We start from the raw sequence: 12,297 nt of genomic DNA on the forward strand, positions 1-12,297 counted from the left end.
ACGGTCAATTCTCTTCACTTCACGGTCAATTTCCTTCATTTCACGGTCAATTCTATGCATTTCACGGTCAATCCCGACAATTCCCCTTCTCTTCACGGTCAATTCCATGCATTTCACGGTCAATTCTCTTCACTTCACGGTCAATTCCATGCATTTCACGGTCAATTCCCTTCATTTCACGGTCAATCCCGACGATTCCCCTTCTCTTTATGGTCAATTCCATGCATTTCACGGTCAATTCCCTTCACTGCACGATCAATTCCCTTCATTTCACGGTCAATTTCATGCATTTCACGGTCAATTTCGGCGATTCCCCTTTACTTCATGGTTAATTCCCTTCACTTCACGGTCAATTTCGTGCATTTCACGGTCAATTCCCTTCATTTCACGGTCAATTTCATGCATTTCACGATCAATTTCGGCGATTCCCCTTCACTTCACGGTCAATTCAATTCATTTCACGGTCAATCCCCTTCACTTCACGGTCATTTCCATTCATTTCACAGTCAATCCCGGCGATTCCCTTTCACTTCACGGTCAATTCAATTCATTTCACGGTCAATCCCCTTCACTTCACGGTCATTTCCATTCATTTCACGGTCAATCCCCACGATTCCCTTTCACTTCACGGTCAATTCAATGCATTTCATGGTCAATTCCCTTCACTTCACTGTCAATTCCATGCATTTCACGGTAAATTCCCTTCAATTTCGATGATTGACCGTGAAATGCATGGAATTGACCGTGAAGTGAAGGGAATTGATCGTGAAGTGCATTGAATTGACCGTAAAATGCATGGAATTAACCGTGAAGTGAAGTGGAATCACCGGTATTGACCGTGAAATGCCTGAAATTGACCGTGAAATGAAGGGAATTGACTGTGAAATGCACATAATTGACCATGAAATGAAAGGAATTGACCGTGAAATGCACGGAATTGACCGTAAAGTGAAGGGAATCCACCGGAATTCACCACGAAATACATGGAATTGATCGCAAAGTTAATGAAATTTACCGTGAACTAATTGAAATTGACCGTGAAGTGAATGTAATTGACCGCAAAGTGAATGAAATGAATGAAATTGACCGCAAACTGATTGAAATTGACTGCGAAGTGAATAAAATGGATTTTCGACCATCGACCTGATGGAATCTTAGAAAATAACTATGTTGGTTAGCTAAATTAGCTTCTCCTACCCCAAAATCATGTAGTATATTGAGTAACTTATTCTAGTTCAGGAGATATGCTCGTTAAATAGATAGGCAAAGAAATGAATTAAAAGATAGAGAAATATTTTTATATACTTGTATATACATATTTACGTAATTATGTATTAGAGAAAAATGCAAGGGTGGAAAAGTTCTCCCAGGAAAAATAAAAATTCTACCAGAGTGCCGCGGTGGTCTGGACTTTTCTTTTTTTCGCCGTGGAATCTTTGTTGCTATTGTGGGTCCCATCATGAGGTCTGTATTATATCCAAACCGTCCATCTATTTGGCGTGCTCATATTAAGGCTTGAGACGAAAAATAAGACAGATCTAACTATCAAGGGGACCACACTGTAAAAGGCAGTGGGTAATTGAATGTCTACCATTGAAACCCTTTTAGGGTTACAGAAGTTTTGGATCATTATGAAATTCTTTTTACCTCTTCATCCAGGTCTTTGTTACCTTATGAATAGATTGGATGGAAAATAAATGTTATGGTGGGCCCTACAAAATTTTTAACTGAAAATCAATTTTCCTGCTGCCCTTTGTGGTGTGGTCCAGTTGATCTTTGGATATGATTTTATTTTTTTGGATAATGCTCCGAAATGATCTAGAAATATGGATGGACGTTGTGGATATAATAAATACACAACTGTGGGGCCCATGTAACGTTGATCTCTTTTGAGCCGTTCGTACAACTCGGAGTTCGAGGAGCGTCAGCGCTCGTCTTCGCGCACCAGCCGATCGGCTAGAAGGTAAAAGCAGGGGGCATTTTCGACCTTTGGCAAGTCGTCCGTACATCCGGGGCTTACTCTGGTGAGGTAAAAAGGAGCTTAAGCGGGTAAATGGGCCATAAATGGGTCGTACAGTGATAAATTTCTCGGGAGAAAAGCATTGATTATCCGGTGGAGTGTTACGCTGGATAATCCTACTCAAATCTGATTCGCACGTGGCATGCATGCATTCAATCTGAACTATCCAAATCGTGAGATCCACCGTAGATGGGATTTAATCAGGAAAACTTGTTGAAATGGTGATCTGGGCTCCTGAGTGGTACGATATGTGTTCAAAATCACGAATTCAACAATTCAATGTTATTTGTCAGAAGGTGAGGACCGTTCAAAACCTATGACTCATATACATTGGGTGCTACTATTTGAACGGTTGGATTTAGGTCAATTATTTGACTTGTGCAATGTTTGTGTGCGTGTGTGGTTTCTGATATTCTACCAGCTTATGCCAGATAGATGGGATAGGTGGTGATCTAGACCATTGAGTACCATCAATCCATCCAACGAGATGGGTATTGTCAATCAATCTGAACCGACCAACTAATACGCCCCACCTTGGATAGGCCAAAGGAAGACATGTCCCACTAATTGGAAGGTACGGATCCATCAAGAAAGTTCACCAATCAATGATTACCAAGTTCGAATCTCTTTCAGTAAACGGTTCATGTCGTACTTTGACCCAGCGACGAACGTGATGGAGGTTTGTCGCGATGGAACCCTATTGGTCCATCACCATGGATTGTGGTGAACATGGAGGCCGTACAACTGGTGGATCCGAGCCACACATGACACATCTTGTAATCTTTGCCATGGATAGAGAAGTCTGTACGGTACAAGGAAAAACAGTGATCTTAGATTTCTAGCCATCAGATCAATAATAGCTCTACTTTTACCTTCCACCGTAGGATCCACTTAGATGAATGGTCTAAACTCACTTATCATATATCCCATGTGCAAATTGCGAAGAACCGACAAGTTTGTCGACCCTCGCATAACGGAGAAAGGACAGAAGTCTGAGATGTGGATGATCACATATGTTCGAACGTTCGAGTTGCATGGGCCCACCATCATGTGTGAAGGCCATGTGCACCAGACAGGTTAAGAGAAGAAATAGATAAGGTTCATGCCATTTTAATGTTGTATATCTGACATTAGGAAATATATGAGACGTGATGCAGCATGTTTTCGGTCCAACATTTTGGTTATCCAAACCGTTTATATGGTGGGTCTCTAGGGGATATCAAATACCCATAATTTTCTTCTTAGGATATCTCTAACCATCCAGTTGCTAATGTGGGCCATAGGTATTAATCGTCCATGTTCATTGGACGGCAAGGATTATTTGGTAGGGGAGACTATCCCTATCACTCGATGCGGTCCACCAGATGAGAGGACGAGATTATTGGAAGTTGGGCCCCACTGGGGCAATTACTCGGTCAAACAAGAAAACTTGTCCTTGCGATTGAGTTTCATATATATCTAATTTTATATTTGGTTGCCAAGGTTAGGAGAGAGGAATCCAATGAGACTTTGGGAGCAGGCATGGCCCACTACACGAGGGTGGATAGGGACGACTCTCGAAGGATTTGGGCCAGCCAACTTTTGATTAGAAGGGTGCGGCTTCGGTGGATCTCTGACTGTGGGGCCCACTTTGATGTATGTGCCTTACATCCACGCTGTACATCCGTTTTGACAGCTCATTTTAGGTAATGGTCCCAAAAATGAAGCATGTGAAAATCTTACATGGACCACACCACAGGAAACAGTGGTGATTGACCATTAAAAACTTATTGTGGGCCACAATAGTTTTGCATCAAGCTGATATTTGTGTGGTCCTTCATCCATATCTTTGTGACCTTATCAACAGGTTGGATGGCAAATAAACATTTCCGTGCCCCCCAAGAAGTTTTTTATCGTGGGTATTCAATCACCATTGTTTCCTGTAGTGTCGTCCACATAGATTTGGATCTGATTCATATATGGGATCATAATCTAAAATTATCTTTCAAAATGGATGGACGGTATGGATGTAAGGAACATAAATCAAGGTGGGCACCACAATCAGGGATCTACCGAAGCCTCGCCTTGATTAGAAACTGGGTTTATTTGTTGAGGTTTATACATCGGGAATGTTCACATACGCTCGAATGTATGCATATGGTAGATATGTGTGATGCCCACCAGTATCTTAATCTATAATCCATACCATGCATCTGGTGAATCTGCTCATTTTCACCGTGCATCCCAAGAATCATCCTATTAGAAAACTAATGTGGAACACACGGCAGTGAGCACAGCAGTCCTAAAACATACAGATACACAAGTGGTGTTGCTCACCCGAGTCTTGGAATGTCCTGAGTTCTAGCGCCTCAATCATCCTAGTTGGGACGCATCTGATGAATGGGTTGGATGAAATACACATTACAAAGTGGACCCCACATTCCACCTCGAAGTTCCTACGGTGAGCATCACCCTCCTCAATGTCCCACGTGTCACCTATTGCTCCCTTTCGTGTAGACCACCTGAGTTATGTATTCTGCTGGATTTTAGAACTAATATTAGAGATTTCGACGAGTGGACCGATCTGAGGTGGGCACCTAGCATCCATGGTTTGGATCACTTAACAATGGGTCCCACAACGTAGGATCGTTCCACTCATAGGTGGGACGCAACATACTAGTGGTCTACACCACTGAGCATAGATCTCCTTGTTGGAATTGAAATCCCCTCCACAAAAGCCTTTCGCTTGATAATCTCTCTTTGGATTGATTTAAAATGGGATTTTTTTAATCTTTCTATATTACATATGAAAAGATATTCGGATCTTTATCATTCTTGCAAATATGGATATCCTCTCTTATCCCATTTTTCTGATGGACTGTTCGAGGAAGAAAAAAGCATGAGAATAGGAAGTGGGTTCCTTTCATATGAATGACATGAATATATATTTAGATGCATGTGGCTGTCTTTTCTCACAATGGTCACATCATGATTTTCAATATCAGTTACTAAACGACCATGTTAGTTGCATTATAACAATATTAGTTATTTCCATTAGTGATAAGAAATGAACTAGTCTTATTATAAATTCTTGAGAAATGGTCTTATCAGCATGTATCAGCCATAGGTGCCATGTTCATACAGACCAATGTGGAGCTACATCGCCAATATATCTATAAATGGCCCTTCTCTATTCTTTTATTATATATTATTATTATTATTTAATTTTCTTATCTTTTATACTTTTTTCTTCATTTCAATCACAAGAATAAAATCTCATTTTATATTACATCTATGCTTATTTTAGAGATCATAATACGAGATTTGAAATGAATTCAACAATCAAAGCGAAATGAACCATTGGGAAAAAATAGTAAGAAAGGATTCAGTGTCACTTTTTTCACATTTTCATCTTCTTGCTATTATTTCAACGAAATGGCTAATACTTATTATTCATTTATGTTTGATTAATGCCTATTTGGTCAAGCCGATAGACAATGTTCATATGAAAGATGTTGAGTTAAATCACTGAATATTCTGATACACCATTGGATACATCTTTAAATTATTATTTTTTAAAGTAGATTTTAATGTTCTACATTTTTCCCTTATTTTTATTTTTTCGGTACAAAACATTTTGCTGATACAGGCTCATATTGTGCACACCAATACTAACTCAACTGTATCATATCATTTCCCCCTCCCCCCCCCCCAAAGTCAATGCGCCACCTAATGCTGATATTTAAAACCTTGGACACCACATGAATGAGGCAATGTGCAATGATCTTCCAGATTGTGAGGCCTTAAAAGGACTAAAGACTAGAGGACTGGATATTAAAATATGGAAGGAAGAATGTACGATTCATTAACTGTATGCCTAGCAAATGTGTATTGATTTAGTGGACCACCAAAAGGTGAGTATGATCAAATGTAATAGAGATTGAGCAATTGTGACCACTTAGTTCTGAGCTTTGCTTGTTGCATGTGGATTGTTACCTACACTTGAGTGAATCTTTTTTTTGCGCCTCCAATTGATGGCTCTCATACTCCAATTTCAGCCACAAAGTGGAATATGAAGATAACACAGCACATCAGTGGGGAAAGAGAAGATATCATCATCTTCTTCCTACAAATAGCATATAAATATAATATTATTCAATGAAAAATATTAGAACAAATTTAATTCAGGATATTTTCTTTCCATGCTTGTTGAGATTTGATGTTATTTTTTCTCATTATATTTGTTCTTTTTGTCCGGTCACACCTTCACCCCTAGTGAAAAATCGTTGTGGTAATTAAGATGGCTAGGCTTTCATCCGTTCACTACTTTCTCCTCATTCTCTATCTTTGCTTCAGTTGAGAACATGGTCCCAATGGCAGGTGCATTGCGGTGCATGAAACCCAACAGCTGCGATCTTTATGCTTGCAGGAATCAGTGAAGCGAAAGTACAACGGCAATGGCACGTGCAACAAAAAAGCTCAAAGAGCTACTGGTCCAACTGCTTCTACAACTGCTAAGCTACATTTGTGTCAATGTCTGATATTGGTACATTTGTCCACTGTCATTTTCAGTATGCAATAAGGAAATAAGATTTTAATTTTGGTAAAAGGAAAAAAAAAATTCAAATCTCAACAAACATGAAAAGAGAATATCCTAAATTAAATATGTCCTAATAAAAAAATGTTGCTCACAATGTATCTAATGACCTTATATAAGCAAAAGAGCCCGAGACTTTTAATAATTAAAAAAAAAAAAGAACTTTTTCAAAAGAGTGAAAATTATTTTAAAAACACCTAAACTTATCTAAACTCCTAACATCTTAGATAACTAAAACAAAAGCTCTTGACCAAACCATACATTTCGGGGCAATGAAGTTTATACGCACAAAGTTTGTCGATTGTTTTCGAGTGATATTTTATATGCACGGAGTGTTGAGTCATAGCATTCTCATGACTTGCACAAAGCATAGTAGCATCGTCATCTAGAAGATTTTCAAGGCATCCACATTGCGATGGATCACTTCATAGCAATAGTCTGAAAATTGAATCGCCCATGGAGAAGATGGACAGGTTGTCATGGCCAAGTTGGGGGAGAGTGAGTTTTGCACCCCTAACAAACAACAATAATCTATTATTTTCCTCAACATGCTGACTCTAGCACAAGCGTATATAGAGGCAAAATACCCTAAATATAGCAGCCTATATATGAATCCACAGACCTATATCTTTAGGATAATAATTCAAACCTTACTGAAACTACTTAGCTCAACCGTTGAATCATACAATGACACTTTAAGTATCTTTGAATCCGACAAAGGTACGTCATTGATTGACCTTGAAGACACAACTTCATCCAACACATCTGATTGGATGTAGGCCACTGGAGTGGATATGAATTCAGAAAGTCTCCATCCTTTTCTATCTTCCTGCATCATGTCTTATAAAGATATACTTAGTGTTGTCTTATAAGTTTAGTTCATAACTGATGCTCACATGATAGATGCACCTGAGCACTCTAAGAAGCTTCCTAAGGGGGCATTTGGTGGTATGTAAATGTAATTAGTAGTAATTGATATAAATTGATGGTAATTGATATTTTTTGGAGTGTATTTGATGTGAATCACTACAAGAATTAGGGGATATAGTGGTGGATTATCATTTCCGCTGTTATAATAGAACCTACAGTGGCAGATATTGCTATTCTGTCATTATAAAACTTGTTCCTGCCACTGCATCCCCACGGCAATATTTTTTTTGCGGCGGATGTTACTATCCGCCATAATATTCCTGAGAACTCTAATGGCGGAGTAGATAATTCACGGTTGTAAACCTTGTCCGCGCCACCGAAACCATTCCCTCTAATTTTTTTTGGCTGTATGAGAGACATATAGCAGCGGAAATTTGTATCCGCCATTAATTACATTCCTGAGAACTCTAACGGCGGATTAGACAATTCATCATTTCAAACCTTGTTCGTGCCATAGAAACAATTCCCTCCAATTTTTTTAACTATATGCGAGACATAGCGGCAGAAATTTTTATCCACTGACATAAGGTATGTAAGCTTATTACATTCAAATTGCATCCAAATCTGACCATTTTAGGGCAGCCTTCTCAGTCCAAAATAGACCTCCAATCAGACATTCAAGGATACCCAAGAATGGACCCCAAATCTGTCCACTTTGGTGAGATTGGACCCCAAATCTATCTGATTTAGAAAATGACATTGGACCCAAATCTGCCCATTTTGGACAGTGAGATTAGGCCTCAAAGCTGTCCAAGTGGACAGTGTATTTGGGCCACAAATATGTTCCAGTGGTCAGCATGTTTGGGCCACAAATCTGGCCAATGTGGACAGTATATTTGGGGCTAAAATCTTCTAATGTGGAAAGCCTATCTATTCTCCAAAATCCCTCCACTGTTTCTTTTTATGCAGACCATTCTATATATATCTTGTGGAATCACATCCAGTTCTGTTGGATGTCTCAAAAGATTCTCTCTATCAAGGGAAGTATATATGCTTTGTTATAGGTTCAGGAAGAGATATAATTTCTTAATTGAGGTTGAACTTCCAAGATAGAGAGAGGTGACTCTTCCTCAAGTTACTATAAAAGCAACTCATTCATGTTAATTGTTTTTCCTAAATCTTCACTATTGTAATTTTTGGGGTTCTGCAGAAACTTAAGAAGTTGGTTAAAAAAGCCAAACGGCCCGAAAGTCATTGAAGAATTAAAGAATTACATTGCTTGGATTGTAAATTGTTAGTAGGATCTTATTTTCTTTTTTGCTAAAATATGGTTCCCTGATCTGACCATAACTATAATACTATGCCTTATTTTGTTTGGTTTCTTTCAAGAAATATGTGATGGACATTTCATTTAGTTGTTTGTGTTCACATTCATTGTTACCAGATGATTTTAATGGTTGGGTTCTCAAGTACTACCATGTAGACCTCACAATCTCTATTAGCTTTGTCCTTGTGCACAATTTTCCCGTTAGCCAGAACTTACGTTTCACTTTTCTTTCCACTTACTGGGGTGGAGGTTCCAATCAGTTCCTGTTGTGGGTTTCATGGATCCTTTTTTCCTTTATAGCAAAGTTCAAATATTGAGAAAGTTTTCGCAACATGAGTTTTGAAAGTGAATGATGTGCCTATGAGATTGTTTGACCTCAAAGGAAATCTTGCTTTCTCATTTAGAATGAATCAATGGCTCTATCTTCTATTGGTTTGTCAATTCTTTTAATATGTGTATTTTATCTTTCTCCATGCTTTGTCAAATATGTGTTTGTGGTTGAGTAGCATTTCACTGCATGAACAAATATCATCTTTATGTCAGGGTTCTCCACATGATTTGGAAGCAAGGAGAAAGAAAGTTGGATGCTTTCTTTCTAGACCTTTGGGAGTTGGTAGAGGCTACTAGCTAGGAGCAACAGTGTGTGTTGTCAGCATGTCTTTTCTATTTTGATGCTAGCCCATGAAATATGTGATGTGCCTAGTGAGCAGTCCAGATTGATCCATTGGATTGTCCAAGTGTCCTGATGCAACTCAGAGAAATACTTGTAGTGCTCTGAGAGCAATAGATCAAGAATTTGGGGTTTGGCTTTGAAATGGTAAATTGGAAAATGTTTTACATTCAGCTGCCTACTAGTCATCAACCTTCCTCTTTTACTAATGCTATTGTAAGCATCCATTGAAGAGGCTCATAGTTGTTTATAGTAGTATGTTGTTCTTTAGGATTCAGGATACTTGTGATTGTAATCACAAATATCTTAGTTCGGGAGGTATTTTTTATGACTCTTGTGATGTTTATTTAATAAATCCCATTACAGTGAAGATTGACGATCAACCAGAGAATTTCTAATTCCCATAAGCTCTATCACCAAATTTAGAGATCAAAGCCTCGAAAACTCAGCTTTTAGTCTTAAGAATGGTCTGATATTTTCTTGTTCTGATATTTTTCCACTTCTTTTGGTTTACAAAAAAATAAATAAATAATAATAATAATAATAATAATAAAAAATAGTGTGACACTCTTTATGGGCACCAACCAAAATCATCATTACTACTAGGCTAAATTTTGATTGGATTAGTTTAATTTGGGACCATAAATGATCTGGCGCCTTCTAGTGTTGTTGTTGTATTAATAAACTAAAATCTAATAAGCAAATGCAGTCAAAACCGCAGATCCCAAGGTTATGGGCTAAGCTTATCTCATAACCGCAGATCCCATAACTGTATGTTAAACTTGGACTGTCTATAACAATAGTTTTGGAATCAAACATACACGCGAAGTAGTGAAAAATCAGCTGAACCAGACCCAAAATTTTGTTTTCATTGAATCGTAGTGAATCATGAAATTAGGCCTGTTTTCTTTTAGTTTACAAATGTGGCCCATCAGTCCAATTTTTGGGTCGAAAACTGAAATCATTCAGGGAATCCTCCACTACCTTCAAACTGATGAACCATCTTCGGAATTATGAAATTTTGATCTGTCTCAAGTATTGTTGTTTGTGGAATATAATTGTTTTTGTGAGAATTGTTGAATAACTAATTGTTGGTTTGTGTTTTGTCAGGTATAGTTCTTTATCTCGTATGGAACATAGTTGCTGCGACTGTCTGCTGGATTAGAGGTGGAGGTAAGCTTTACTTCCATGGCAGTATGTAATCTATTTGTATTTTCTGGTTTCCTTTCTAGTTCTATGTGCATACACCTATCTATTCAACCTTGTGCACTATGAATAAAATGGATGACCTCCCCTAATTGTTCGAAAAGTTTGTGATGAAATGCTCAAAATTATTTTTTTCAGTCCAAGATCCTCTTGAGGTAATTAGTCTGACCCTGGAATTGCTAAACTAAGTTGAGCTTTTACTGGAACTATTATCACTGTATCAGCTAGTATGCATGTTACAGTTAGTTTATTCTTCATATATATCCTTAATTGTTTTGTTCTATTTAGGAAGTATTAGACTCATACGTTCCTATAGAATGGGTGATTGAAGAACTGAGGACAAACTTCAATAGTTACACATTGGTAAACATTTGCATTTTTAATACATTATTTGTTGGAAATAGGAATTTTTTTTATTTTTTGTTTTTTTAATGTGTATGGGAATTTCATTGGGGAAAAAAAAAAAAAAACAGAGTGAAACTACAGCCTTGCCACTCCGGCTATAGGAGAATAGAAATATTTTTGCATCATTTAAAAAAAAAAAAGGCCCTAATCTCAAATAGTGTTTTCCTAGCTATCTAGGTTGGCTTCATGGATTCTGTTTTAGTATCAAGATTCAAGGATAAGAATACAACCATTACTTTATTTCAGGCTTGATGTATCCATTTTATTTTATTTTATTTTTTCCTTTTTGCTTGGTGGGGCATTGCTTGGATAAGTGTCTTTGTAGATTATTTTGTCAGTTGATGAAGCTTGTCTTCACACCTCATTTTTTATTATTTATTGAGAATTCACACTTCAATTACCTATGGACTTACTGATCAGTAATCAAGCTTTGGTCTGGAAGCAGCAGTGGTGGTGCTCCGTGGTGGAGTTATTGGAGCGCCCATCTACAATTGTTTATGGTCAACCTGAAAAAATTTCATGTGTTGAGGACTTCGAGTTAAAGGCAATGAACCCATATGGGTGGACAAAGGTATGTTCATAGTTATTTATTCCTTAAAGAAATTCTGTTTTTTTAATTGCTCATTATTCTTTTTCTTTTTCACTCTTTCTTTTTCTTCTATTCTTTTTTATTTTTTTTTTCAAGTTTAGCATTTTGGTATGTACATCTTTTCACCCACATTAGTAAAACTTTTAATTTTCTATTTTAATTTTTGTCTTACTAACTTTTCCTCGAAGAGATTGCTCATGATGTTCGAAAGTTGGATCTACAATGGAGAATTATATTACTAAGATAACCTTATTGGAGCCTACATCAATGGTCTAATTGGTGAAGATCCAAAGGGGCTTTATTTTTTAAACTTTCTTTCCCTTTTTTTCCTTGTAATTCAACATTTTTAAAAACTTCATGTCCATTTAATACATATACTTATCTTATTCCATTTTCATTTTTAATGTTTTAATGCAAGAAATTTAGCGACAACTTCCAGCTGTCGCTAATCTTATAAATTACTGTTAATTAGCAATGGTCCACTGCTACAAGTGTGGACCCATAGCGGTGGATAAATCTGCCACTATTGGTTACATCATTATATTTTAATGGTATATACCTGCAGATATTTTTGCTGCAATAATTGTACAAAACGGTGGATAAGCTAACAACTGCTAAAAACGACGGATACTTT

The sequence above is a fragment of the Magnolia sinica genome, chromosome 13, assembly GCF_029962835.1.
Source record: "Magnolia sinica isolate HGM2019 chromosome 13, MsV1, whole genome shotgun sequence".
In the NCBI taxonomy this organism is placed as follows: domain Eukaryota; kingdom Viridiplantae; phylum Streptophyta; class Magnoliopsida; order Magnoliales; family Magnoliaceae; genus Magnolia; species Magnolia sinica.